Source organism: Schistocerca gregaria, chromosome 8, assembly GCF_023897955.1.
Source record: "Schistocerca gregaria isolate iqSchGreg1 chromosome 8, iqSchGreg1.2, whole genome shotgun sequence".
NCBI classification, from domain to species: Eukaryota; Metazoa; Arthropoda; class Insecta; order Orthoptera; family Acrididae; genus Schistocerca; species Schistocerca gregaria.
In genome coordinates, this window is record NC_064927.1 from 125011178 (window position 1) to 125038654 (window position 27477).

Sequence of the window (27477 nt, forward strand, 5' to 3'; positions counted from 1 at the left end):
ACTCCAAGGGGTCATGAGTGTAGTATTAGATGAAAGTTTTGGGGGAGGAGGGGAATGGTGGGAGGAGACAAAGATACGGGAAAAGTAAGCATGTTTAAATGGATGTAGGTTGCAGTAGTTATTCACAAATTAAGAGTCTTGCACAAGATAAACTAGTGGGAAGAGCTGCATCTAACCAGGTTTTGGACTGAAGACCACCACTACCATCACCACCAACAACAACAACAAAAACAACACATGGCTTCATAGGACACCAAGTCTGCACTTGACATACCTAAACAGATGAAATTGATTTCATGTCTATCTTTCTTGATAATAGTAATATGCATTCATTCAAAACAGCTTTGCAAAGAAGCTGAATGAAAAGTAAATGAAATAGTAATTCATCATCTTCACTTAAATTCATCAATTACTTTTTACTTATTCATTAGGTGTTACAATTGATTCACCCATGCACATATTACATTCTGTAAACCATCGTGAAGAAGAGCCTTTGATGATGAACAAATCAAAGGATGATGATGATGAGGTCCCATACTCCAAGGAAAGTAGTGAACAATGCAGGAGACCCGCACCGCCGTACTAGGCAAGGTCCTAGGGGAGGTGGTTTGCCATCACCTTCCTCCGACCATAATGGGGATGAATGATGATGATGAAGACAACACAACACCCAGTCATTTTGAGACAGGAAAAATCCTTGACCCCACCGGGAACCAAACCTGGGACCCCATGTGCGGGAAGCGGGAACACAAGACTACGAGCTGCCCTAACAACAAATTGTGAACAGTACTAATCAACTCAGTCTGACAAGTATGTGAGTTATTTTTAGATTACTTGATGTGTGTAAATTAGAGGGAAAACAGTTATGGTGAAGAAAAGACACTGCTGCTGGTTTTATACTCCTCTGTTGCTGTTTTAGCTAAAACTTCAAACAAACTGTTCACTTTACGGAGACTTCTGTCAGCCGTCTACATAATGGTCAAGTCAATACATATTAAAATTTTGTAAAATTTACATCTCTGTGTTGAAACATACTGATATATTGTAGGAGGAGCAAAGATTTCCAGTTTCCTGCCTGATTGGTACCAGCAACCAGTTAACAGTTCTGCATCAGAGAACGCAGGAATGCATAGTCCATATGGAAATTTTTATTTCTAGTATTAGGGTTATGAATTGCAGCATTAATCCTAAATTCATCATTATTATTAAATAATGGAAAAAAATATGTGGTACAGCCATGGGCACCCGCTTGGCATCCTCCGATGCCAACCTGTTTGTAGGAGACCTCCACAACATCCTAGTCAATCCCTATGCTACTCCCAATCCCAACCCCTTCCACAAGAATCATATCCCTGTGGAAGATCCAGATGCAAGACCTACCCAATCCACCCACCCAGCACTTCCCATTCCAGTCTTGTCAGAGGTTTATCCTTCCCTTCAGCAGTTGGGCCACCTATGAAAGCAGCCATATCTTCCACCAACTCTGCTGCAATCATAGCACAGCTTCTCATATTCATATGACTGCTAACCAACTGTCCACCAGGATGAACGGCCACTACCAAACTGTGGCCAAGAGATAAGCAGGCCACCCTTTGGTACAACATATAGCTGAACATAACATGCTTGAGTTCAATGGCTGCTTCACTAGCCGAGCCATCTGAATCCTCCTTGCCACCACAAGCTTTTCTGAACAGAGGGGATGGTCTTTAGCCTTACAAGAAATTTTCCAATCCTGTTATTATCCTGGCCTCAACCTAAGGTAATATACTATTCCCACGCCCTCCATTCAACAGTTTTCACCTCCTCTGTCCCATCACCTCCTCCCCATTCTTGTCTTCCACCCTCTTTGTTTGCCACCCTCTGTCAATGCAGCAACCAATCTTTCGCTGCTCCCCATCTTTTTCTCACCATTTTCCCCACCTCCCTGCCCCACAAGCTCCTAATGCTGTGCCTGTTGGCATTCTAGTCCCTGCACATACTATTATGAAGCAAACTGGGATATTTTTATTTCCCCTCTTTTTTTCCCATCTGCATCCTTAAAATTCATTTTTTCATGTCTGACTAATTACCATTAACATACATTAGTATAATCTGCTTTTGCATAAAAGAGAAAAGTAAGCCCTCATTTTTAAAGAATATAACACCAGATCTAATTCTGTGCTTAGTTTTATTATAGGGTGAAGTCAGTGGCTGTTTTGTAACTTAAATTCTATTGTTGACTTATAAACAAATATAAATTCTGTACTAATTATAAACATTGGGAAAAAGATTTACTAAGATTCTTAAGTATTTATTTCGCTCTACTCAAAAACATGTTAGCAAAGCCAGTGCTTAATTAATTCCAAAGTGATTACCAGTTTCATCAAAAGCATTGTGTGTAAAACTATATCTGTTAATTTCATCATTTAAACAAATAATTTAGCTTGACCCTTGTAGTAGAAGAAACTGTTAAAAAGACGGATTTTTTCTACATATGCAGTTAACTGAATAAGCTAAGTTTCATTTGTAATTTCTATAAATTAAACATTGAACAATATGTAGTTTCAGTGCCTATTATTGTGATCATATATAAGAGCCCAATTTCTGGTCCCGTGACAGTCAGTCAACAGCTGAATTTCAGCCGACAAACACACATTGGTTAGATCAACAACAATGCATCAAATTAACTGTGAAATAAGTATATTACAAATAGCTGTGTGTTAAAACAATGACAGTGTCTGTTCAATACATGCTGTATTATTAGGCAAGAACTGTGAACTATGTGGTTCAGTTTTTACTGCTCATAGATATTCAACAGTAAACTGTCATAGCAGTATACTGACATATGACTGAAAACTATTAATGAGGCTTATCAAAATTTGCCAATAATGAACTGGTCATATAACTGTGTATATGGGGGGGGGGGGGGTTGTGAACAGTGAAAGTAAGGACTGTGGAACACAACTGTGCACCTGTTGGCTACATCATTTAAAGTAGTCAGTGTGAAACTTTCAACCCCCATTCTCATCCAGTATAGCAATGCCGTACTTCAACACCGAGGGCAATCAACGGTGAAATAAAGCAGGCGAATGTCATAACTCTACCAGACAGTCCCCTTCCCTACCCCCTCCAAAATGCTGCTTCGATCCCACATAATAGCTACATTCTGGCCCAAGCTGCCAGAGTTGGTGGTCATGTGTGCATGAGGTGTGTTCACTTGAGTGAATGAATGGGGCGCATTGCTCTTTTTCTGATGAAGGCTGTGGCCATAAGCTTATGTATAAGTGTCTTTTAATAAAGTCTGTCTTTAATTTAACATGTTAGCTTTACTTTAAGTAGCAATCTATCTCTGCCTACATTGTTTATCACTGTATTAACCACGAATGCCATTGAGGAGTATACATAGTGGCATATAAGTCTAAGAACCCGTAAGTCCCTGCAGAGGATTTTTTTGCAGGAAGTTCAATTATCAGCTTTATACACTAATCATATTGCACACTTTTGTAGAATAAATAATTTTTTTATCTTAGCTGCAGTGATCCAGAATATTACATCATAGTAAAAGTACACAAAATATTCTATCAATCCTTCCAGCAGGTCAACATAATGAGAGAGATTTATTAGTGCAACGTAGGCAGATCTGATGGTTTTGCTGTACTTGCGCAAGTATAGTGCTACCTGAGTTTGTTACCAATCTGGATGCATAGGAGCTTCACACATGGAGCCTTACACAGTTCGGGCCCATTGATCTCTATTTCTCTTACACATAAGTGTTAATCTGTTAGCTGTACATCAAGTGTGAGCCTACTTTATTATTCTCCTGGCTGTGCCTGGTGTGGTCATGTTTGGGCTGTTCATCAATATACTTATGTCACCAGCAAATGTTACAATTTTTGAAGAGTCCTTGAACACCCCAGGTAAAAATCACTTGTGTAGGTCAAAAATAGGAGCAGGCCAAGAGCTAAACCTTGCATGCACTATTTCCTGTTTCTTCATTCTGAATGTGAACGTTTTCCTATTGTATCATTTGACAAAGTGGTGCTATATTTCCTGTTGCTGAGATACCTCTTCATTCATGCAAAAGGAATGCCTTTATTGCCATAACATTCCAGCTTCCTTAGCAAAATTTTATCATCTTCACAAAGTCCTTGGCAAGATCAAAGGCAATTCCAACAGGGTATAGTCTTGTTTAATTCTACCAGAACAAATTTAGTGAGATCAGATACTGCTTTCTCAGTAGAGAGTCATTCATGGAAACAAAACTGAGCTACAGCATTGTTAAAAAGTTATTCTCAGAAAAATTTATTTATTTATTTATTATCATACCAATGATCACATTTGTGACCATGGTTCAGTAATCTGTTGTAAGTTATGGCACTTTCCCACAATGCTTGCTGAACACTGAATAATAGGAAGATGGATCGATAATTAACAGTTACTTATCTCTACTTTAATAAATGGTGTTTCTAGCATTTACTTCAGTATTTCAGCAAGTAAACTTTGACTCATCAACTGATTACAAAGGTAACTCAAGAGAAAAACTATTAAATCAGTACATGAATTTAGTAGTTGCACTGACTTTTATTGGCCAAATGATTCTTGCGATCTCTCTACTAGGTGGTTTGTAAAAACTGACATCTGGTGCAGAGTATGGAATGTATGTATTATTATTTATTGGACTGTATTTTTACAGTATGATCTCTCATTATTAAGTTTTTACAAGTGCAAATATACTTACCACATCAGACAGCTTACACTATAAAATCACAGGGCTACTTCAAATGATCATGTGTTTTATATTTTCCAAAGTATTATATGTACAGATATCACTGATGCACGAATAGAACTGTAAACTCACTGAGTTAACGTTGTGCCCACTGGACTGATGACTTTTTCATGGGAAGGATGCAGCACGTTATCTTGGATGGAGAGTCATTGTGAAATGTAGAAGCTAACTTCACGTGTGCACCAGGGGAGGATGTTGGGATCCTTGCTGATCATGTTGTATATCAGTTACCTTGGTGACCTCAGACTTTTTATAGCTCATGCAGGTATCTATGATAAAGTACTGCCTGAAAGAAGCTGCAAAAATATGCAAAAATATTCAGTCAGATGTTGATAAGGTTTCAAAGTGGTGCAAAGACTGACAACTTGCTTTAATCCTTTAACTGCTCTGGATGTGTAAACACTCACCTTTGCACCTGTTCTAGTGAGCTCTGAACGTGTTTACACATGCCACAAGTCCTTCTACTTGGCATAGACACATTCAGAGTACCAGGTAGAAAGACTGGTGGTGCACGTAAACACATTCAGAGCACACAGGGACAGGTACAAAGGCGCACACGTTAACACATCCAGAGCAGTTAAAAGATTAAATATTCATAAATATAGAATCGTGCACTACACAAAATGGAAAAACATAGTATCCTACGACTATAATATCAGCTACTGTTTAGAATCAGCCAACTCATACAAATACTGGTTTAACACTTCGTAGGGATATGAAATAAAATTATCACATACACTCAGTTGTGGGTAAAGCAGGTGATACACTTTTCTTTATTGGTAGAATAGTGGTGAAATGCAATCCGCTGACAAGGGAGATTGCTTACAAATCACTTGTATGACCTATTCTAGAATATTGCTCAAGTGTGTGGGATCTGTACCAATTAGGACTAACAGGGGATATTGAATGTGTACAGAAAAGAGCAGCATGATTGGTCACAGGTTTGTTTGGATCAAGGGAGAGTGAACTGGCGGACTCTTGAAAATAGACATAAACTATCCCAAGAAAGTCTATTAATAAGTTGTAATAACTGGCTTTAAATGATGATTATAGTAAAATACTACAACTTTCAATACATTGCTCACATAGTGGGCATTAGGATAAGACTAGAATAACTACGGCACACACAGAGGCATTCAAATAATCATTCTCCCTGTGCTCCATATGTAAATGGAAAGGGAAAAAACTCTAATAACTGGGACAATGGGACATACCATCTGTCATGTACCTCACAGTGGTTTGCAGAGTACAGATGTAAATGTGAATACCCACCAGTTGGCATTACAACTGCAGCACCTAGAAAAAATGGTGACAAAGCAGAAAAGAGATGTGCGTGTTGGAACATTCAAGATGTTTATCTGATACAGCAGTGAAGTGTGCAATCACAAGGGATTATGGAAACGAATATGTAGACAAGAGTAATGTGTATTGGTATCAACAATTTAGGGATACTGTTTGTCTATGTAAGCAGAAAAGTGTTGACTGGTCAAGTGTGGTAGATGCAGCCATGAATAGGGTGAGGGAAAGTTTTGCAAGCAGTCCAAAAAATACAAGAAGCACTTGACACGAACATTCTACTTCCAAGCTAATATTCAGCAACGAAGCGACCTTCTATTTATCTGGAAAAGTTAATTGCTATAATGTGAGAGTGTGGTGCACTGAATATGTTCATGAAATTGTGGCACATGAAAGAGATTTGCCAATGGTTAATGTTTTCTGTACAATGGCAAAGATGAAGCTATATGGTTTTTTTTCTTCTGTGAGAACTCAGCAACAGGTCTGTCTGCTTCGCTAATTTTCATTTTTATGCCATTGATAATTTTTACATTATCTTTTAATAATGTTGAAAGGATTTTCCAGTGACTTAATCTGATACAATAAAAAACAATAATTGATTTAGATTTAGGGGAAAGTGGGGCACATTGAGACATGTGGCACCTTGAAGGAACATTATTTACAATAAAATTTAGTGCTTTAGGTTGGCTATTCTGACAGAGCTATATACCTTTGCTATGAAGAATGCAAAAGAACTTCATTTGTACTGGCACAATTGTATAGCATCTGAGAAATACTGAAAGGACTGAATTCTCACTAGTGACATAATTTTTTTTACACTCAGGTAATTTGATATATTTGTTATGGAATTAGTTTTTGTGTAATTTACAGCAGGTTATTGAGTATGCACTTTTACATAATTGAAATTGTTCAAATCAGTTAAAAATTGTTTATGGAGGTTAAGACTGTGATTTTACTGTGGGGGTTACGATGGGGCATGTTGAGACAAAGCACAGAGGGGTAGGTTGGGACATCATTTACAGTGTAAATACTGACTTTATGTGGGAAAGAAATGGATATAGTTATTTTAATAAATGCTTTTTGCTTTCAGATTGTTTGTTGAAGATTCAAAATGGTGCGAGAATGAAAAAAGCCTAAGGTTAAGGGTACCTTTGATGCCAATAAAATGAAGGAAGGTGTTAAACTTGTTCTACAGGGAGATTCTATCAGGAGTGCTGCTAAAAGCATGAATCTAAGGTTTCAGACTCTTGCCAGATATGTAAAGAAATTAAGAACTAATCCTGCCAATGCTGCAATGCTATAGAAATGAAAGCTTGCTGTGATGTTCACAGAGTTTTGTCAGATGAACAAGAAGAGGACTTTGTTAAACTTTTAATAGCTAATGCAAATATGTTCTATGGTCTCACAACTTTAGAAACATGTAAGTTAGTGTATGAGACAGCAAAAATCAATGAAATAGAATGTCCTGAAACATGAAACAAACATTGTATGGCTGCCAAAGATTGGCTCTATGGTTTTCTCAAGCGTCTTTCTCAAATGTTCCTTCAAACTGCTGAAGGTTGCAGTCCAGCAAGAGCCAGTTCCTTCAATCGCTTCAATGTGGATATGTTTTTTGATAATTTAGAGACATTACTTAAGAAACATACAGAACTCTGTGACCCATCTTGCGTCTACAACCTGAATGACACAAAAACTGAAACCACCCAGCAGCCTTAGAAGGTAATAACACAGAAAGGAATGAAACAAGTGCCCAAAGTTATCATCAGAGAAAAGAGGACTTTAGTAACAACACTGCTTGTGATCAATGCTGTGGGCAACACCATGCCACCCTAATGGTTTTCCCACAAGTTTATTTTAAAGAGTTTATGCTTTATGGTGCACCTACAGGAACACTTGGACTGGCTCATTCCTCATGTTTGATGACTTCAGTTACCTTTGTATGCATCATGCAGCACTTTATTAAATATTCTACACTGCTAATTTGTGTCCATTGAAGCCATTAATTTGGCAAAAGCTAATGGAGTGCACTGTTCCTCTATATTCAACCCATAGAATGCAGCCACTGGACACTGAAATTATGAAGCCATTTTAGGCTTATTATAATGCTATAAGCACATGGATGAGTGAACATCCAGGACAGTCATTCACCTTCTATGACATTGCAGTTCAAGTAGGTATAGGCCATGTACATGCAACGACTCCAGAAGATACAATCAATTCATTCAAGAAAACTGGGGTTTTTCCTGTTGACAGGCTTGTTTACACAGATGATATGTTTCTGCCAGGTATGGTCACTGACAAACCCCATCCCCCAGATGAACACATAGAAACAAACCAGGATCCTACAATTGAAGGACAGAACAGTGACCAGACAGTGCTTGAATGCGATCTACCACAACAAAGAGGTGATCCTAGAAGGAAGGCTGATTTTTCACAACTACTGGAAAGTCCACAAAGTTCAAATCACACAGACATCCATTCTCTTCCATCTTCAAGTTGCATCAGCCCTGAACAGTTCTGTGGCTGTTCAAAAGCAGAGAAAAACAACAGGACTTGGAAACCTAGAGAAAATGGGAGAAGCAAAATCATCACAATATGCCAGAGAAGGTAATTCTGGAAGAAAAACAGGAAGTAAAATTCTTGAAGTCCACAAAAGTAGACCTACAGATTGAAAGTGTACAGACAAGTCTCTTCAAGAAACAGGAAGACAAAATTTACCACATTGATGGAATATTGGACTTGGAAGATGATATTGCTCAATTAAGTGCAGATGAAGTTACAGTTCCACAAAACCCTGACATCAGACATTATATTCTCGTTAAGTTTATCAGCAAGAAAAGTGTAGTCCATTATATAGGGCAGGTTTTGAAAAACTGTGATGATGGGGACTTTGAAGTCTGTTGTCAGAGAAAGTCGCAGAAGACTGAAAATAATTTCTTCTATCCTGTAGTTGAAGATATTTCTAATATCCAGATGTGTGATATAGTTATGGTGTTATCTCAACCTCAAGAACATTGAAGAACAAAATACCATCAATCCCTGATTTCTTTCCATGTTTAGAGGTAGTTCATAACATTTTCTTTCTAATTCTACTACTGTTCTATTTCATATTTTAACTCACAATAAAAAGTTTCACTATTGCAACTGTTTTGTGTTTTTTTAACCTTCAGAGATATTTTATCTTATGACTTAATTTAAAATACTACCCCCAAATAATTAAAAAAAAGGAACAAAATCAATGTTCGTAATCTAATTGTAAAGTGTCTCATTCTTCCCCATATCATTCAACCTTCCCCTTACAGTGTCTCAATGTACCCCACCAGTGGGGCAGGATGAGACATTGTACCTATTTCATATTTTGAAAGACTTTTCAAAAACCAGGCAAAATTTACATCTAATTCCATAAATCATCATATTTACAGTAATTATACTAAAAATAAATGGTGATAGCAAAACTGTACAGGGGTTACCAGCAAATGTACTGCCCTTTTAATTTGTGTGTCTCAATGTGCCACACTTTCTCTTACACTAAATCACTCTGTAGAGAATTATTTTGAAAATGTTATTTTGCATTCAAAATACAAGCAGAGCCATCTTCAAATTGAAAAATAATTGTTTTAATGTCACTGAAATGCTCAAAGTAATACTGAACCCTTCTACCCATGTACCCCAATGTGTCCGTAATTGCTCAGGTAACAAAATAACATCAGAATACATCTCTCTAAATTTTCAGATCCTGCTCGTTGCTTTCAAAAAATTTATTTCAAGCTTGATATTAAACTATCCACATTTTTGTAATTTATCCGTGTCAAGTACATTACATGGACCATTTTAGCATATGAAAAATTCAGGACACCTGCAACTCTAACCATATAAGGAGCAGCATCAGTAACTAACAAGAAAACTTGTTCATTTTTATGCCATTAGGCCACCTTGTTCGTGTTTTATGCCATTAGGCCATAAAACACTCATAGCATGATTAAAGAGTTTTGCTGACGTTTGGTGGTTACATTTAGGAAGCTCTTCACATGCCAACAGGAAGGACTGGCTCGATTTATCTTCATATAGTTGCACCGCACTTGCAACCATCCTCAAGTAAGATTAGATTTAGTTTTGTTCCATAGACCCAAAAAAATGAGATTATTCTCGTGGGTGTGGAACATGTCAAAAAGTATAACATAAAACATTTGAATATAATACTCACTACCCTGATCATTTGTCAGGAGGTTGTTGAAATAGGTGAATACAATGCGGTAAACTGGAAAAGCTAATATATACTGGCGCTGTCAGAATGAAACATTGTTATGCATCTTAATAAATATATCAAACACAAAATACCTAATCTCAACTGTTGTGACCAATTGCTGTCAGAACTGAAAGCTAAGAGATATTTTTATTTAAGCTGGCTTAACAGTCTCTGTTAAGAAATTTATCTATGGAGTAGAAGGAGTTTCCTATCAAAAAATCTTTCAAACTCTGTTTAAACCATGCTTTATCTGGAACTAAGTTTTTAATGGTTGCTGGTAATTTATTGAAAATGTTTGTTCCTGAATATTGGATCCCTTTTTGGACCAAAGTAAGTGATTTTAGGTCTTTACGTAGATTGTTCTTATTCCTGGTATTGGAAATAGAGATGTATTACTTGAAACAAATTTCATTAAAGAATAAATATACTGAGAAGCAATGGTTAGCATACAAAGTTCCTTGAACAGGTTTCTACATGATGTTTGTGAATTTACACCGCAAGTCATTCTTATCACACACATTTGCACCCTAAAAACTTTTGCTTGGTTAGATGAGTTGCCCCAGAATATGATCACATATGATATAATAAAATGAAAGAATGTGAGTTTTTTTTATATTTATAACTCCTATATCTGACACCATTCTCACTGAAGATAGAGACTTGTTCAGGCGCTTAAGCAATTCTGTGATATGCCCTTCCCAGCTGAATTTGTTATCGAGTTTACTCCCAGAAATTTAACACTGTGAACATCTTCCATCTGCTTGTCTTCATATGTTATACACATGCTGGAAGGAAATCTCTTACAGATTGTGAACTGCATATAATGGGTCTTAATGACAGTGAATTAGCTTTAAACCACTTATTAATGTCAGTGGAAATTTGATTAGCAGCTATTTCTAAATTTGTACTTGACATACTACTTATTGCAACGTTTGTATCATCTGCAAAGAAAACAAACTTAGCATCTGGCACAACCTCAAAGTTTTTATTTCTTCTCCATGGATTTTAATACCTACTCCGAATTTCTCTTTTGTTTCCTTCACTGCTTGCTCAATATACAGATTGAATAACGTCGGGAATAGGCTACAATGATGGCTCACTCCCTACCCAACCACTGCTTCCCTTTCATGCCCCTCGACTCTTATAACTGCCAGCTGGTTTCTGTACGAATTGTAAATAGCCTTTCACTCCCTGTATTTTACCCCTGTACAACTTCAGAATTTGAAAGAGAGTTTTCCAGTCCACATTGTCAAAAGCTTTCTCTAAGTCTACAAATTCTAGAAACGTAGATTTCGCCTGTCTGATAAATCTTGCTTACCAGATGGTAGAGTTTTGTCAGGACTGGCTCTCCCAAGGACTTCAGTAGTTCTAATGGAATGTTGCCTCAGCTCAGTACAGCCGATAGAAACACAAAAAACAACCGAAAATTTAAGTTTCTAGCTTTCGGAATAAATGTTCCTTCATCAGGGAGGAGAGAGGGGAAAGAAAGGGAAGAAGGGAAAGTGGATTTAGTTACTCACAACCCAGGTTATGAAGCAACAGGGAAAGGAAAACAGGGAAGGTAGCAAGGATGGAGGCATGGTTGTCAGAGGGAAGCCAAAGATATCTTTGTGTTTCTATCGGCTGTACTGAGCTGAGGTAAGTACTGGCCAGCCCCTCTATCTCTTTGTTAGTAATTGTTTCACATCTTTATATGAGATTTTCCATTAACTAATGGAATGTTGTCTACTCCCGGGTCCTTGTTTTGACTCAGATCTTTCAGTACTCTGTCAAACTCTTCACACAGTATCATATCTCCCATTTCATCTTCATCTACATACACTTCCATTTCTATAATATTGTCCTCAAGTACATTGCCCTTGTATAGACCCTCTATATACTCCTTCCACCTTTCTGCTTTCCCTTCTTTGCTTAGAACTGGGTTTCCATCTTAGCTCTTGATATTCATGCAAGTGGTTCTCTTTTCTCCAAAGGTCTCTTTAATTTTCCTGTAGGCAGCATCTATCTTACCCCCAGTGAGATAAGCCTCTACATCCTTACATTTGTCCTCAAGCCATCCCCGCTTAGCCATTTTGCACTTCCTGTCGATCTCACTTTTGAGACGTTTGTATTCCTTTTTGCCTGCTTCATTTACTGCATTTTTATATTTTCTCCTTTCATCAATTAAATTCAATATCTCTTCTGTTACCCAAGGATTTCTACTAGCCCTCGTCTTTTTACCTACTAGATCCTCTGTTGCCTTCACTACTTCATCTCTCAAAGCTACCTATTCTTCTTCTATTGTATTTCTTTCCCCCATTCCTGTCAATTGTTCCCTTAATGCTCTCCCTGAAACTCTGCACAACCTCTGGTTTAGTCAGTTTATCCAGGTCCCATTTCCTTAAATTCCCACCTTTTTGCAGTTTCTTCAGTTTTAATCTACAGTTCATAATCTATAGATTGTGGTCAGGGTCCACATCTACCCCTGGAAATGTCTTACAATTTAAAACCTGGTTCCTAAATCTCTGTCTAACCATTATATAATTTTTCTTAAATCTTTTAGTATCTCCAGGCTTGTTCCATGTATACAACCTTCTTTTATGATTCTTGAACCAAGTGTTAGCTATGTTTAAGTTGTGCTCTGTGCAAAATTCTATCAGGTGGCTTCCTCTTTCATTTCTTAGCCCCAATCCATATTCACCTACTATGTTTCCTTCTCTCCCTTTTCCTACTACCGAATTCCAGTCACGCATGACTATTAAATTTTCGTCTCCTTTCACTACCTGAATAATTTCTTTTGTTTCATCATACATTTCTTCAATTTCTTCATCATCTGCAGAGCTAGTTGGCATATAAACTTGTACTACTGTAGTAGGCGTGGGCTTCGTGTCTATCTTGGCCACAATAATGTTTTCACTATGCTGTTTGTAGTAGTTTACCCACACTCCTATTTTTTTATTCACTATTAAACCTACTCCTGCATTACCCCTATTTGATTTTGTATTTATAACTCTGTATTCGTCTGACCAAAAGTCTTGTTCCTCCTGCCACCGAACTTCACTAATTCCCACTATATCTAACTTTAACCTATCCATTTTCCTTTTTAAATTTTCTAACCTACCTGCTCGATTAAGGGATCCGACATTCCACACTCCGATCAATAGAACGCCAGTTTTCTTTCTCCTGATAATGACATCCTCTTGAGTAGTCCCCGCCCAGAGATCCGAATGGGGGACTATTTTACCTCCGGAATATTTTACCCAAGAGGATGTCATCATTTAACCATACAGTAAAACTGCATGCCATAAAGCTGTAAAGCTGCCCCTGGAATTTTTATGCATATATAAAAACCACACGCACACAGACAGAGATTCCCAACTTTTATACTTGAATGAAGGTAAATGTGTAAATAATACAACAGTGACTTTAAGTTATATATGCGGCTAGCATACTACTGTAATAACAAATGTATTGCTCTTTTGCAACAGGAATTATATTGTGTTATAAGTATGACTTTGTAGGATTTCATCAATTGTATTATTACACTGTAATAACAAACCTATTGTTTTACTGCAACATTAGTTATATTGTATTATATGTATGACTTTGTTTATTGCCTTAATGGCCTAACGACAATATCATTATTCTATACTATTCTGGTGGAGGTGCGCGTGAGACGTTGCGCGTTGAACGAAGCAGTCGAGTATAACAATGAGGGAACGTTTAATGCTGCAGCCATATTGTTCGCATCGCTGGCTTGAAATAGCCTGCGTTATTGTAAGGCCTTATTGTTTTGCGTTCAACATGATGAAACAGAAAAAGCATAGGGATAAAAATCGTGTAACATATCTACGACGAAGGTGACATGTAAGGTAAAGTCTGTTAACTTCTTAAGCCTTTGCACCCTAGTTTCGACTGGTAGATTTGGCGAACATCGGGGGTACCAACAACCTTTGGCATGGAAAGAAATTGCATTTTGGCTGGCTTAATTTAACATCACGTTCATTACTACAAACAAGTACTACATTTGATAACAGCCTGTTCATATGTGTGCTTTCATGAGAGCTAATACGAAGTGCATTCAAGTTTTAAGGCCTCCAATTTTTTTCTAATTAACTACTCACCCGAAATCGATGAAACTGGCGTTACTTCTCGACGTAATCGCCTTGCGGACATACACATTTTTCACAACGTTGACGCCATGATTCCATGGCAGCGGCGAAGGCTTCTTTAGGAGTCTACTTTGACCACTGGAAAATCGCTGAGGCAATAGCAGCACGGCTGGTGAATGTGCGGCCCCGGAGAGCGTGAAAAAGCCAAAAGTCACTAGAAGCCAGGTTAGGTGAGTAGGGAGCATGAGGAATCACTTCAAAGTTGTTATCACGAAGAAACTGTTACGTAATGTTAGCTCGATGTACGGGTGCGTTGTCTTGGTGAAACAGCACATGCGCAGCTCTTTCCAGACGTTTTTGTTGCAGTGCAGGAAGGAATTTGTTCTTCAAAACATTTTCGTAGGATGCACCTGTTACTGTAGTGCCCTTTGGAACGCAATGGGTAAGGATTACGCCCTCGCTGTCCCAGAACATGGACACCATCATTTTTTCAGCACTGGAAGTTACCCAAAATTTTTTTGGTGGCTGTGAATCTGTGTGCTTCCATTGAGCTGACTGGCGCTTTGTTTCTGAATTGAAAAATGGCTTCCACGTCTCATCCACTGCCACAACCGACGAAGAGAAAGTCCCATTCATGCTGTCATTGCACGTCAACATTGCTTGGCAACATGCCACACGGGCAGCCATGTGGTCATCCGTCAGCATTCGTGGCACCCACCTGGATGACACTTTTCGCATTTTCAGGACGTCATGCAGGATTGTGGGCACAGAACCCACAGAAATGCCAACTCTGGAGGCGATCTGTTCAACAATCATTCGGTGATCCCCCAAAACAATTCTCTCTACTTTCTCGATCATGTCATCAGACCAGCTTGTGCAAGCCCGAGGTTGTTTCGCTTTGTTGTCACATGATGTTCTGCCTACATTAAAAAGTCGCACCCACAAACGCACTTTCGACACATCCTTAACTCCATCACCACATGTCTCCTTCAACTGTTGATGAATTTCAATTTGTTTCACACCACCCAAATTCAGAAAACGTATGATTGCACGCTGTTCAAGTAAGGAAAACGTCGCCATTTTAAGTATTTAAAACAGTTCTCATTCTCGCCGCTGGAGGTAAAATTCCATCTGTCGTACGGTGCTGCCATCTCTGGGACATATTGACAATGAACGTGGCCTCATTTTAAAACAATGCGCATGTTTCTATCTCTTTCCAGTCCGGAGAAAAAAAATCGGAGGCCTTAGAACTGTGGTGAGACATTTTCACTACAGGTGATAACTGGTGGGAAGGATATATTCACAGCAGCGGACATGTCAAAAACTAGTCCCCTCTGCCAACCACTCTGAAAACATCATTTCAATGCTGCACTCCCCGGAAAAAGTTTTGCTTCTTTCATTCTTCCCATATGCTATGTGAAGCAACAGAAAAGGGCTTGCAGTTTACCTGAAAGAGTAGGCTGCTTCAGATGAAGTGTCATTTTATGAATTTTTTTAAATGCTGTTACGAGTGAAAAATACCAGTTTTATACAACGTAACGTTATAAAAATATTGGCTGAACTGATTCTTCAATTTCTCCAGTCGTATTTTATGACAAAATAGATCTGAACAACCTGGTATGAGTGTGCATAGGACACAATATTTCGGCAATCGACCACGTTGCCATCATCAGGTGGGCTGATATACTGACCAGCGGTGGGCCGGCGCCAGGTATATATAGGACAATCCCCCTTCTCCCTCAGGCGGTTCCTATGAGTCGGTGCAGTCCGCGCCCCGCTCGCGGTCCAGGTACAGCGTCCGTTCTCCCGCTGTCTGGGCGCTGCATTCTAGGTCTTCTCGTTCAGTAGCGTTTGCTGGCACCGCTCTCGTTATTCTTCCCTCCTTCCCCGAAGTCGGTACACTCTGGTAAACATACTTTTCCATATTAATCTGGGTGATCGCGAGGTCCCACGCCTTGCTAAGGATGTAGCCGCTGTCACGATTTAGTTGTGGCTCCCTTACTCTAATCTCTATGGCTTCTTTAATGACACAGTCCCAGTATTTGTAATTCTGTGCCAGGACTTTGGTTTGGTCATAATCCATGCTGTGGAGTTCCGACAGGCAATGCCCAGCGATTGCCGACTTACTGGGCTTTTACAGTCTAGTGTGGCGTTGATGTCCTCAATGGTACGAATGGTCTGACCTATGTATACACTCCCGCATTGGCAAGGTATCTGATAAACCTCTGATTTATGTAGACCAAGGTTATCCATGACACTATCAAGAAGGCTCTTGGTTTTTCTTGGAGGACGGAAGATGGTTTTCACTTGGTGTTTACGTAAAATGCGTCCAATTTTTCCGGATAACGCCTCACAAAACGGAATAATAGGCAAGGCCGCCTACTCCTGAAGTCATCCTCAGTTTCCGCCGGTGCTGCAGGTGTGGTATGTATAGCCTTCCGAATTTGCCCTTGCTTGTAACCGTTCCTCCGAAACACAGTCTTCAGATGGTCCAATTCTTGTTGGAGACTGTCCCTGTTGGAGATGGTGTGAGTGATCATCATTGCTGGCCTCAATTATTTTTGGGCGGAATATGAACATTTGGCCACAGTATCCACTTTAGACATGGAATTATGAAAAAAGGAAATTTAAACATGCCTTGTGAGATAACAGGGAATTGTTAACGTGACATCGTGGATTTCATATGTTGTTTTCTAAAAAAAGTTTTCAAATATAAATTTTGAGGTTTAATATCGTCCGCAATGTAAAGGATATCTACGGGGTAGTAACTCCATTCATAGATACATATATAATTTCAGTTATCAAAAACAAGATAACTGCAAATCATTTCAAATACCTCACTGTTCAATTAATCCCACTTTACGGTGCACATAAGATATTTTAACAGAAAGTAAAATTATAAAATTGCTTATCTGCAATGCTTATTACTAATGATGTCTCTCTACAACACGTTTCTCATGATAAATGCCTTATAATGTTCTAGCTGTTACCCGCTGCTTTGCTTTGCTTTCCATGGAAAACGATATGTGTAATATAAAGTAATTTTGTCATGGTGAGTAAGTAAACAAGTAATTTTACGAGCTGCCTGTGTATAAAGTGGTGTGAGTGGCAGTATGTAGGTCCATACTACTGCTGTATGTCGAATCTGAAAGCATGCATTATATTTTCTAATTATATTTGTGCAGAAGTAGAGTTCTTAGGGGTTTCTCTGACTCACCTAGTTCTGAATGTGATATTTTGTCACCAGATCAACACGTACCACCTGTTTCCTCCATCCATTTTAATGTGTTATGGTGGCTACATTTTTGATCCGTCCCTCTATGACGACTAATTTACGATTAACACGGTGAGTTAATAGATCATAATCAAATGTAACCGCACCAAACCCCTCCCACGTTCAACGTGTAAAAGTGCAGCCTTTAAATGACGCCGTCGTTGTAATATTCAAGTGTCTTGTAAGCTGTAAAAGACGAGTGATGCTCAGCATCTAAAATGCGGGGGCATGTGACAGTTTTAATGTCGCTGAAGCAGCGAAGCTCTTTAAGGCCGCCTGACGTTGTGCACCCAAGTTCCGGTGCACATGAGATTGCTCTGAGGTTTGTTGGATTCGAGTAACTTTCGCAGTTTGAGCTCTCTTACAACTGTGGGATAAATGAGACATGTCTGTGAGGCTTGTAGTAGTAGTTTTAAATATAGTTCTCTGGCTAACCGTCCGATTTCATTGTTGTGCCTCCAACAAAGCTATCCCGCTAGTCAACATGTCCACAATAACATTGGATTTGCACTGTGACGAAATAATCGACGTCGTCGGCACGCCACTCACGTATATCATATTTAAAAATGTTAATAATACACAAAAAGATTTAACTTCCTGCAGCAGCCCACGGTCTAGCTCAGGTTTCAAACTATCTCCATGACAAATACCATCGAAATAGGTTCAGCGGTAGAGAGGTGAGAGCATAAAAGAGTGAGCTGCTTTCGCAATTAATAATACTGATATTGGTATGAAAGTATTGGTTAAATACTAAATACTCTGAGAACTAAATACGCGTTGTGTTGATTACGTTTGATCATATTATGAACATATCAACCAATAGAAGCTTGTTCACAAATATGATTACGTTTGGCCATATTATGAAGAACATGTCAACCAATAAAAGCTTTTTGACAAACATGATGAAATTCAAATGTGAAAGAGCAAACAACTTCCTTAAAGAGTAAATATTTTTCCGTATTTTTAGTATTAGTCTTCAAATAAATAAATATTTTGTACCACACATATTGTGGAGTTGCCTGTCTTCTTCATCAGGACTCAAGCCATCTCATTTCATGTTTCATGGGTATCGGTTCTGCGGTTTAGTCATGAAAGCGTCATCTAGCGGTTTAGTCATGAAAGCGTAACAGACTGGCCCTTCCACATTTATAAAATTGGTATGGAAGTCTGGATTGGCATGAATTATCCACTTCGAGAGCAGCACATATAAGCGTTGTTTTCTACCTGTGCTGAAATGAAACATGCGCATCGGTTTATTGTCCGAGAGACCCCAGCTGCTATGTTCGGGGGCTTGATGCAAGTCTTCTTATTTGACGCTACTTCAGGTACCTGCTGGTCGATAACGATGAAATGACGGCAAACGACTCAGGCGAGAACTGAACCCAGGTGGGTCAGCAATGCTAACGATATGACCACAAGCTGCTCAAACAAGTTTAAACACAAAGAAGATATAAGAAACAAATATCGCTCATCGGCTAAAGTGTGGCTGGTTTGTGACTGATATTAGTATGGAGTAAACACTGGATAATTGTATAAACATTGTATTCATTACGTTGAATCGTATTATGTAGAACATATGAAACGTTAAATCATTTACATAAAGTTCAAAAGTCAAAGAGAAAATAGCGTTTTCAAATAGTTACAATTGTTGTTGTTGTGGTCTTCAGTCCTGAGACTAGTTTGATGCAGCTCTCCATGCTACCCTATCCTGTGCAAAAAATGGTTCAAATGGCTCTGAGCACTATGGGACTCAACTGATGTGGTCATTAGTCCCCTAGAACTTAGAACTACTGAAACCTAACTAACCTAAGGACATCACACACCCATGCCCGAGGCAGGATTCGAACCTGCGACCGTAGCAGTCGCACGGTTCCGGACTGCGCGCCTAGAACCGCGAGACCACCGCTGCCGGCTATCCTGTGCAAGCTTCTTCATTTCCCAGTACTTACTGCAACCCACCTCCTTCTGAATCTGCTTAGTGTATTCATCTCTTGGTCTCCCTCTACGAATTTTACCCTCCACGCTGCCCTCCAATGCTAAATTTGTGATCCCTTGATGCCTCAGAACATGTCCTACTAACCGGTCCCTTCTTTTTGTCAAGTTGTGCCACATACTCCTCTTCTCCCCAATTCTATTCAATACTTCATCATTAGTTATGTGTTGCTTAATATACAGATTGAATAACATCGGGGAGAGGCTACAACCCTGTCTCACTCCCTTCCCAACCACTGCTTCCCTTTCATGTCCCTCGACTCCTAACTGCCATCTGGTTTCTGTACAAATTGTAAATAGCCTTTCACTCCCTGTATTTTACCCCTGCCACCTTTACAATTTGATAGAGTATTCCAGTCAACATTGTCAAAAGCTTTCTCTAAGTCTACAAATGCTAGAAATGTAGGTTTGCCTTTCCTTAATCTATTTTCTAAGATAAGTCGTAGGGTTCGTATTGCCTCACGTGTTCCAACATTTCTGCAGAATCCAAACTGATCTTCCCCAGGGTCAGCTTCTACCAGTTTTTCCATTTGTCTGTAAAGAATTTGCGTTAGTATTTTGCAGCTGTGAACTGATAGTTCGGTAATTTTCACATCTGTCAACACCTACTTTCTCTGGGATTTGAATTATTATATTCTTCTTGAAATCTGAGGGTATTTCGTCTGCCTCATATATCTATCTTACCCCAAGTGAGATAAGCCTCTACATCCTTACATTTGTACTCTAGCCATCCCTGCTTAGCCACTTTGCACTTCCTGTCGATCACATTTTTGGGACGTTTGTATTCCTTTTTGCCTGCTTCATTTACTGCGTTTTTATATTTTCTCCTTTCATCAATTAAATTCAATATTTCTTCTGTTACCCAAGGAGTTCTACTAGCCCTCGTCTTTGTACCTACTTGATCCTCTGCTGCCTTCACTACTTCATCCCTCAGAGCTAGCCATTCTTCTACTGTATTTCTTTCCCCCATTTCTGTCAACTGTTCCCTTATGCTCTTCCTGGAACTCTGTACAACCTCTGGTTCTTTCAGTTTATCCATGTCCCATCTCCTTAAATTCCCACCTTTTTGCAGTTTCTTCAATTTTACTCTACAAGTTACAATTATTCTTCCATATTTTGCGTCTATTCTTCAGATCAATAAATATACGTTCTAAATTATCCTATTTTGTTCCTCAGCGTTCAAGATCACTCCATAGCAAATTTTATCAAAATTTATTCGGCAGTTTAGTCGTGGTGTACAGAGTCCATCATCTTTAAATATGTTGGATGTGCAGAACCGTAGACCTTACAACCATAATCAAGACATGATCATTCGAAACCCTTGTAGAACTGCAGCAAGCAGGCTGTATCTGCACCCCAGTTCTTTCCATTCAAACACTTCAAGATACACAGCGCTTTAAGTGCTATAATTCTGAGCTTCTTGAAATGTAGCAGCCAAAGTTTGCTATCAAATAAGAGACCTAAAAACCACTCAGTCTCCTTTACATGTAAAACAGTATCCCACAGCCTGAGTTCCCGAGGTATGAAAAAAGAACGATTACGATTAAAATTAATACATACTGTTTGCTCTGCGAAGAAACTAAAACCTGTCCGAGCAGACCATTCTTCTGGTCTCTTAAGTGTCAACTGTATCTGACGGGAAGAAAATGTGGGGCTAGAAGTGGATCAGAAAATAGAAAAATCATTCACAAACAATGAGCACTGCAGACGATATACCACTGATCGCAACTGCGAACAAAGTCACGGCATATCACTCCTCTGTGGGATATCATGAACTTGAGGAAATCTATCGGAAAGTCTTCTTGATTCAATGCCGAAAAGAAAGTTTAGCAAGAAGAGAAAGCAGAAAACTGAGGAGGCGTCTACGAGACTCCAGTTCATGTAGTTGACAAAGTATATCGTATGTTCACATAGTGTCGTACGCCTTTTCAATGTCAACAAAGATGGATATAAAAAGCTACTTTCATAGGAGTGCCTCCTGTATAGCCGCCTCCAGTAGGGTGAGGTTATCAAGAGGGGAGCGATATCTTCTAAAACCACTCTGGAAACAACTGAGGAAATTTCGAGATTCCACAATCCAGACTAGTTCAGGAGCTGATATCCGCTCTCGCGTCTTTCTGGCAAGAGTGACGCTCAGATAGCTGCCTGGGAGTGTGCGTCCTTCGCTGTTTTAAGAATGGGGGTCATTATGGATTCCCTCCAACGGACAAGACATTCCCCATCTCTTCATATCCTATTAAAGAAAGTACGTAAGGTTTCTATAGATTCAGGGCTAAGATGAAGTAACATAACATAATGTAGCAAGTCTGGCCTGGGGGCAGTCTCACGAGCTGCGGTTAATGCTGTATCCAATTCCCACATGGAGAACGGGAGGGTATAAGGCTCGTCATTGTTGGAGGCGAAAGCAAGACGTCTTCTCACCCGAACTTCGCGGTAGGCATCGAAACCTGGAACCGAACTCATGGACGATCTTTCATCGTCAGAGTACCGCGCCATGGTGTGTCGACATCTGCGGGAGTTACTTTCAGGACTCCCTTGTGCTATATGGCAATTAATGGACATGGCATCCTTTACCCAGGAATCTTCCTTACAGAATCCCACACTATAGTAGAGGAAACTGACCAATTAATGGACTTCGGAAACTTGTGCCATGATTGCTTCTTGATCTCTTTCACTGACCATCGGGATTTTGCTCTCGATAATCGAAAGGCTTAAACGTTCTCTGCGTTTGAATTATGCTTGAACCTGTGCAGCGCTGTCTGCTTGTCCTGCGTAGCGCAACGACACTGTTCGTTCCACCAAGGAACAGGTTGTCTTCTGCAATGGCCTGACGATTTAGTTATAGACGCATTCGCCGCAGCGTGGATTACGAGGCGTGTTTTTTAAGTAAGGTCCGTTTGAACATAAGTACACAACGAATGGTTATTTCAAAAAAGTAAATTTATTTTCAGATTGTACATACTTCGCTCTATTTTTCCACATAGTTGCCAAGTTTGTTCAAACACGTATCATACCTCTCAACCAATTTTAAAATACCCTCTTCATAAAAACTTGCCACCTGCTCCGATAACCAAGATTTCACTGCCGTTTTCACGTCGTCGTAATCATTGTAACGGTTGCCACTGAGGTATTGTTTGAGCTGGAGCAACAGATGGTAATCGATTGGCGCAAGATCAGGACTGTAGGGTGGGTGCTCTAATACTTTCCAGCCAAAACCGTCCAATAAATCGCGGGTCTGACTTGATGTGAGGTCTTGCATTATCATGGAGAAGGACAATTCCCTTTGTCAGCATGCCGTGTCTTTTGCTTTGAATCTCTCTGCGTAGCTTTCTCAGGGTTTGGCACTATGCTTCTGCATTGATGGTGGTTCCTCGTTGCATGAAGTTGACCAATAAAACACCATGCCTATCCCAAAACACCGACGGCATGATTTTGCGCTGTTTGGCCTTCACCTTTACAGGCGAGTGTGTGTGTGTCTCCATTCCATGCTCTGTTGCTTCGATTTGGGCGTGATATGCGAAACCCATGTTTCGTCTACAGTTACGATCTGACTCAAGAAGCTGTCACCTTCCTCGTGATGACGAGTCAAGAACTTCATTGCACACTCAAATCTCTGGTATTTGTGATTCTCCGTTAGGTGTTTCGGGACCCAACGGGAGCACAGTTTCCTAAACTTTAGGTGTTCAGAAACAATGTTGTAAAGTACTGTTCTCGACATCTCAGGAAATTCGTTTGAGAGACCTGTTATTGTGAAGTGCCTGTTCTCACGAATCCTCGCTTCAACTGAAGCCATCAAATCGTCTGTAATCAAAGAAGGGTGACCGGAGCGGTCCTCATCGTGGACATAGTCACGGCCATCTTTGAATTCTCGTACCCACTTGCGCACTTTGCTTTCACTCATAACAGCATTACCGTACACTTCGAAAATCTGTCAATGAATTTCTGCAGCAGACAGGTTCCTTGCTGACAAAAACCATATCACTGAGCGAACCTCACACGCGGCGGGCGAGTTGATTGTCTTAAACATTTTGAAAACACAGAACAGAACCATACAGGTTAGCTACAGAGCTGAAACTGAGCACAGTTGTTCCTGAGGCATGCCGGTACTCGACGCACGTGCTCGTTGCGGTATGAGCGAATTACTAGTGTCTACAACAAAACGGACCTTACTTAAAAAACACGTCTATGCTTGAACCTGCACAGTACTGGCCGCTCGTCCTGCGTAGCGCAACGACCGCCAAGGAAAAGGTTGTTTCTGTAATGGCCTGACGATTTAGTTATAGACGCATTCGCGGCAGCGTGGATTACATCGCTAATGGGACCCACACAGTCGTGAACGCTGTCCTTGTGCTCAAACGCAGCCAACTTGCTATAAAGCATACAGTTCGCTTTGGATAGCACCCACTTGGGTAGTTTACCCTCAGGTGCCGTTCTTTATAAAAGGCGAACAGTAATAGGAAAATAGTCACTGGAGTTGAGGTCGTCTGCCACCTTCCATTCAACAGAGTCTGCGAGACCAGGAGAGCAAACTGTCAAATCAATGGCAGAGAATGTCCCTGTTGCTGTGCAAAAAAGTGTCATTGTGCCTGTATTCAGGAGACACCTATGTCAGTTTGTAAAACATGTTCAACGACTCGACTACTGGCTAGGTGGAGAGACCTCCCCACAGAGTACGAAGCACATTAAACTCCCATAAGAGCACAAGTGGGGGCGAAAGTTGGCCCATCAGCTAGGAAAGTGCCTCGCCATCCAGTGGTTCCTGTGGCAGAGGGTAAAGACATCATAAGGTAAACTGAAAGAAAACAAAACGCATAGTGACAGAAACTACCTGTACTGTGCTGATTAGGATTACAAGCTAGGAGTAAAGTGTGTCATGGACCGCCGGCTGGTGTGGCCGTGCGGTTCTAGGCGCTTCAGTCTGGAACCGCGTGACCGCTACGGTCGCAGTTTCGAATCCTGCCTCGGGCATGGATGTGTGTGATGTTCTTAGGTTAGTTAGGTTTAAGTAGTTCTGAGTTCTTGGGGACTGATGACCACAGATGTTAAGTCCCATAGTGCTCAGAGCCATTTGAACCATTTGTCATGGACCAACACTGCCACTCCTCCCTGAGCTCTGAGCCGTTATGGTCATCTTTTCGATAAAGACGATAACCCCTAAACACAGCAGTAGCAGAATCCTTCAAATGCGTTTCCTGAAAACACATACACGCTAGTCTGGCCTGTGTCAGGAACTTTAGTTGATCCACACGATCCATTACTATTGGCAAAGTTTGTCTTCTCTTTCCTTTTACACCTTGGAAGGGAGCTCAGGGTCGTTGGTGAGTCACCGATTGGGACCACATCCATTGCCAAATCATCATTGCCAGTAGTAGCTGCTGATTTCATTGCAGGTGTTTTAGGTACTGTCCCACAGGACTTTGACTTGGTCTTTGTGGCGGCTATCCCTTGTTGGTCTGAAAACACAGGACGGTTCCGGAATGAATGTGCCAGTCGGTGCTGGGGGGCGGGGGGGAGGGGGGGGGGGGGCAATGGCTGCACCTTGTCAGCCTGAGAAACCTATGTAACTGAGCTTCTGGCAAAAAAGGGCGAACTGTTAAACGTAAGAAACCTGCCTTAGTGTGGCTTGCGTATTGAAAGTTGAAATGGATGTGGATGTTGGTTCCAGCTTTCCATTCACTCTATTCTTCACTGGGGCCAGGGATTTTGGCCTATCCACTTGGGTCGCGAGGATGGTAAAAATCTCTCTGAAAAAATCCTCAATCCTAAATTGTGTTGAGCGCTGGAAGAATTTATTCAATTTTTGTTGTAAAAAAATTGATGATGAGAAACGTTTTCATGAGTTTTCAAATTTAAAGAAAGAACGTAGCCACATATGATGGAAAATCTGAACCAGTCCATAAGCAATGCAGCAAGTACATTGAGTTGTGTAGTAATGAAGAACAATTTAGTGAATTAATTTTGTGCAATTCTTCTCTACAACGCCAGCCCATAACGCCTGTGTTGAGAAGTCATTCTCCATAACACAGGCACAGTGGACAAAGGAGAGAAAAAGAATGGCATCTGAATCTGCAAAAGGGGCGACAATGGTAAAATGTGTTAAATCTTTATTGTGTCAACAAAAGAAATCTTTAAACAAGATTCAGTCCAGTAAAAAATACGCCTACGACATGGGTTCGACAGTAATGTTCGCATGTGTGATGTGTGTCACATTTTCTATTTTGTTTGTTTCATATGTGATGTAGCCATTTGATAACATAAAATGGAACTAATAATGTTTCATTTGGCAGTCGAAAAAGGATTAGTCCGGATCTCGATACCTATGTGGCAGCCGGCCGCGGTGGCCGTCCGGTTCTGGCACTGCAGTCCGGAACCGCGGGACTGCTACTGTCGCAGCCTCAGGCATGGACGTTTGTGATGTCCTTAGGTTAGTTAGGTTTAAGTAGTTCTAAGTTCTAGGGGACTTTTACCTAAGATGTTGAGTCCCATAGTGCTCAGAGCCATTTCTGAACCTACGTGGCAGTCACTGTTTGATGACAACCGTGCATTCTTATTTAATACCAAAAAACATCACAAACTACTACCGATCACACGGGTTACGCTACAGGTAAGACGTACAACAATCATACCTTTTTATTTTAAAAAATTCTAACTCCGCTACATGTGATATGACGTCAGCAATGTTTTCCCGCGCCAGAACCGCACTAAAAGGGTGTTGATCAACTCAATGAAGGGTGTCTTCATTTTAGGGTTTCAGAATATGTTAACACTACCCCTAAGGCTATAGAGACATAACAATTCAATGTGGGCACCAAGTATCACATTACTGACCGAAGCCGGGGGCTAAACCGGAAACTCAGTATCACTCCACATTTTTTTGCGGAACAGTCATTCTGAAAGATGCGTTTACAATGGGCAAGAAAATTGTATATTGCCGACAATATATCCCAACATTGTCCGTCCACATTTTAGGCACATGTAGGACAACACTACCAGCCACTGTCGGCCGGCAGAAACACATTTCTGGGCCATAAGTGTTAACACGGGGCCACACTATTATCACAAAGTATACAAACGCCAGTTATAGTGGAAGTGAGAAATCTGACTTTACAGATGAGTATTTTTTTAAGTAAATGGGATGCATTACAAAATTTAATTCGTGAACTGCTGCTGGATATATAATTTTACGATAATTTTACCAAAATGACGAATACGATTTCGAATACCTCATACAATCAATTGGTCTGGCAAATGCTAAAAGCTATACAAAAATGAGAGAGTGTATACCAGTTACAGCCCGACTGGCAATTGTCCTTTAGGTTTTAGTTTTTGGTAATTTTTAGAGAAATTTAAAGTATATGCACTGCTTTACAGTCTACTATTCATCAACAAGACTCTCGGTTCCAGAATGGTTTAGTAGAAGGACTCAAATTTGAATACTATTTTTTTATATTTTACTTTTGTTCATCACCACACACCACGGTTTACACTATCAATTCCTGCTTCAAGCATGTCTCGAGAAGAAACTCATGGCATAAAACCCAAACAGTGTGGATGAAGAGTCACCTGAGCTTCCATTCTTCCTCTGTAACTTCTTCGCCTCGCATTTGACATAGGTTCTAATGCTTGGAACATTTTGTGCGCTCCATCAGGCTTTACTCCAAGCTTACCAGTAACGACTTACCAACTGTCAGACTGCAATCTTTGTACCTTCGACCTCTCATATCTCTGGTCGTAAATGGGCAATATTAATTAAATCCACAATTTTCTCGTTTGCCCACCCGCTTCTCCACTGACGTACACGACAAACTCACAA

The 27477-nt window shown here is 40.1% G+C and overlaps 1 protein-coding gene across 6 annotated transcripts in view; it reads right to left on the minus strand.

Moving 5' to 3' along the window:
• The window catches only part of LOC126284349 (uncharacterized), a 104254-nt gene that overhangs the window by 75206 nt on the left and 1571 nt on the right, over window positions 1–27477 (minus strand). The window lies entirely within an intron of this gene.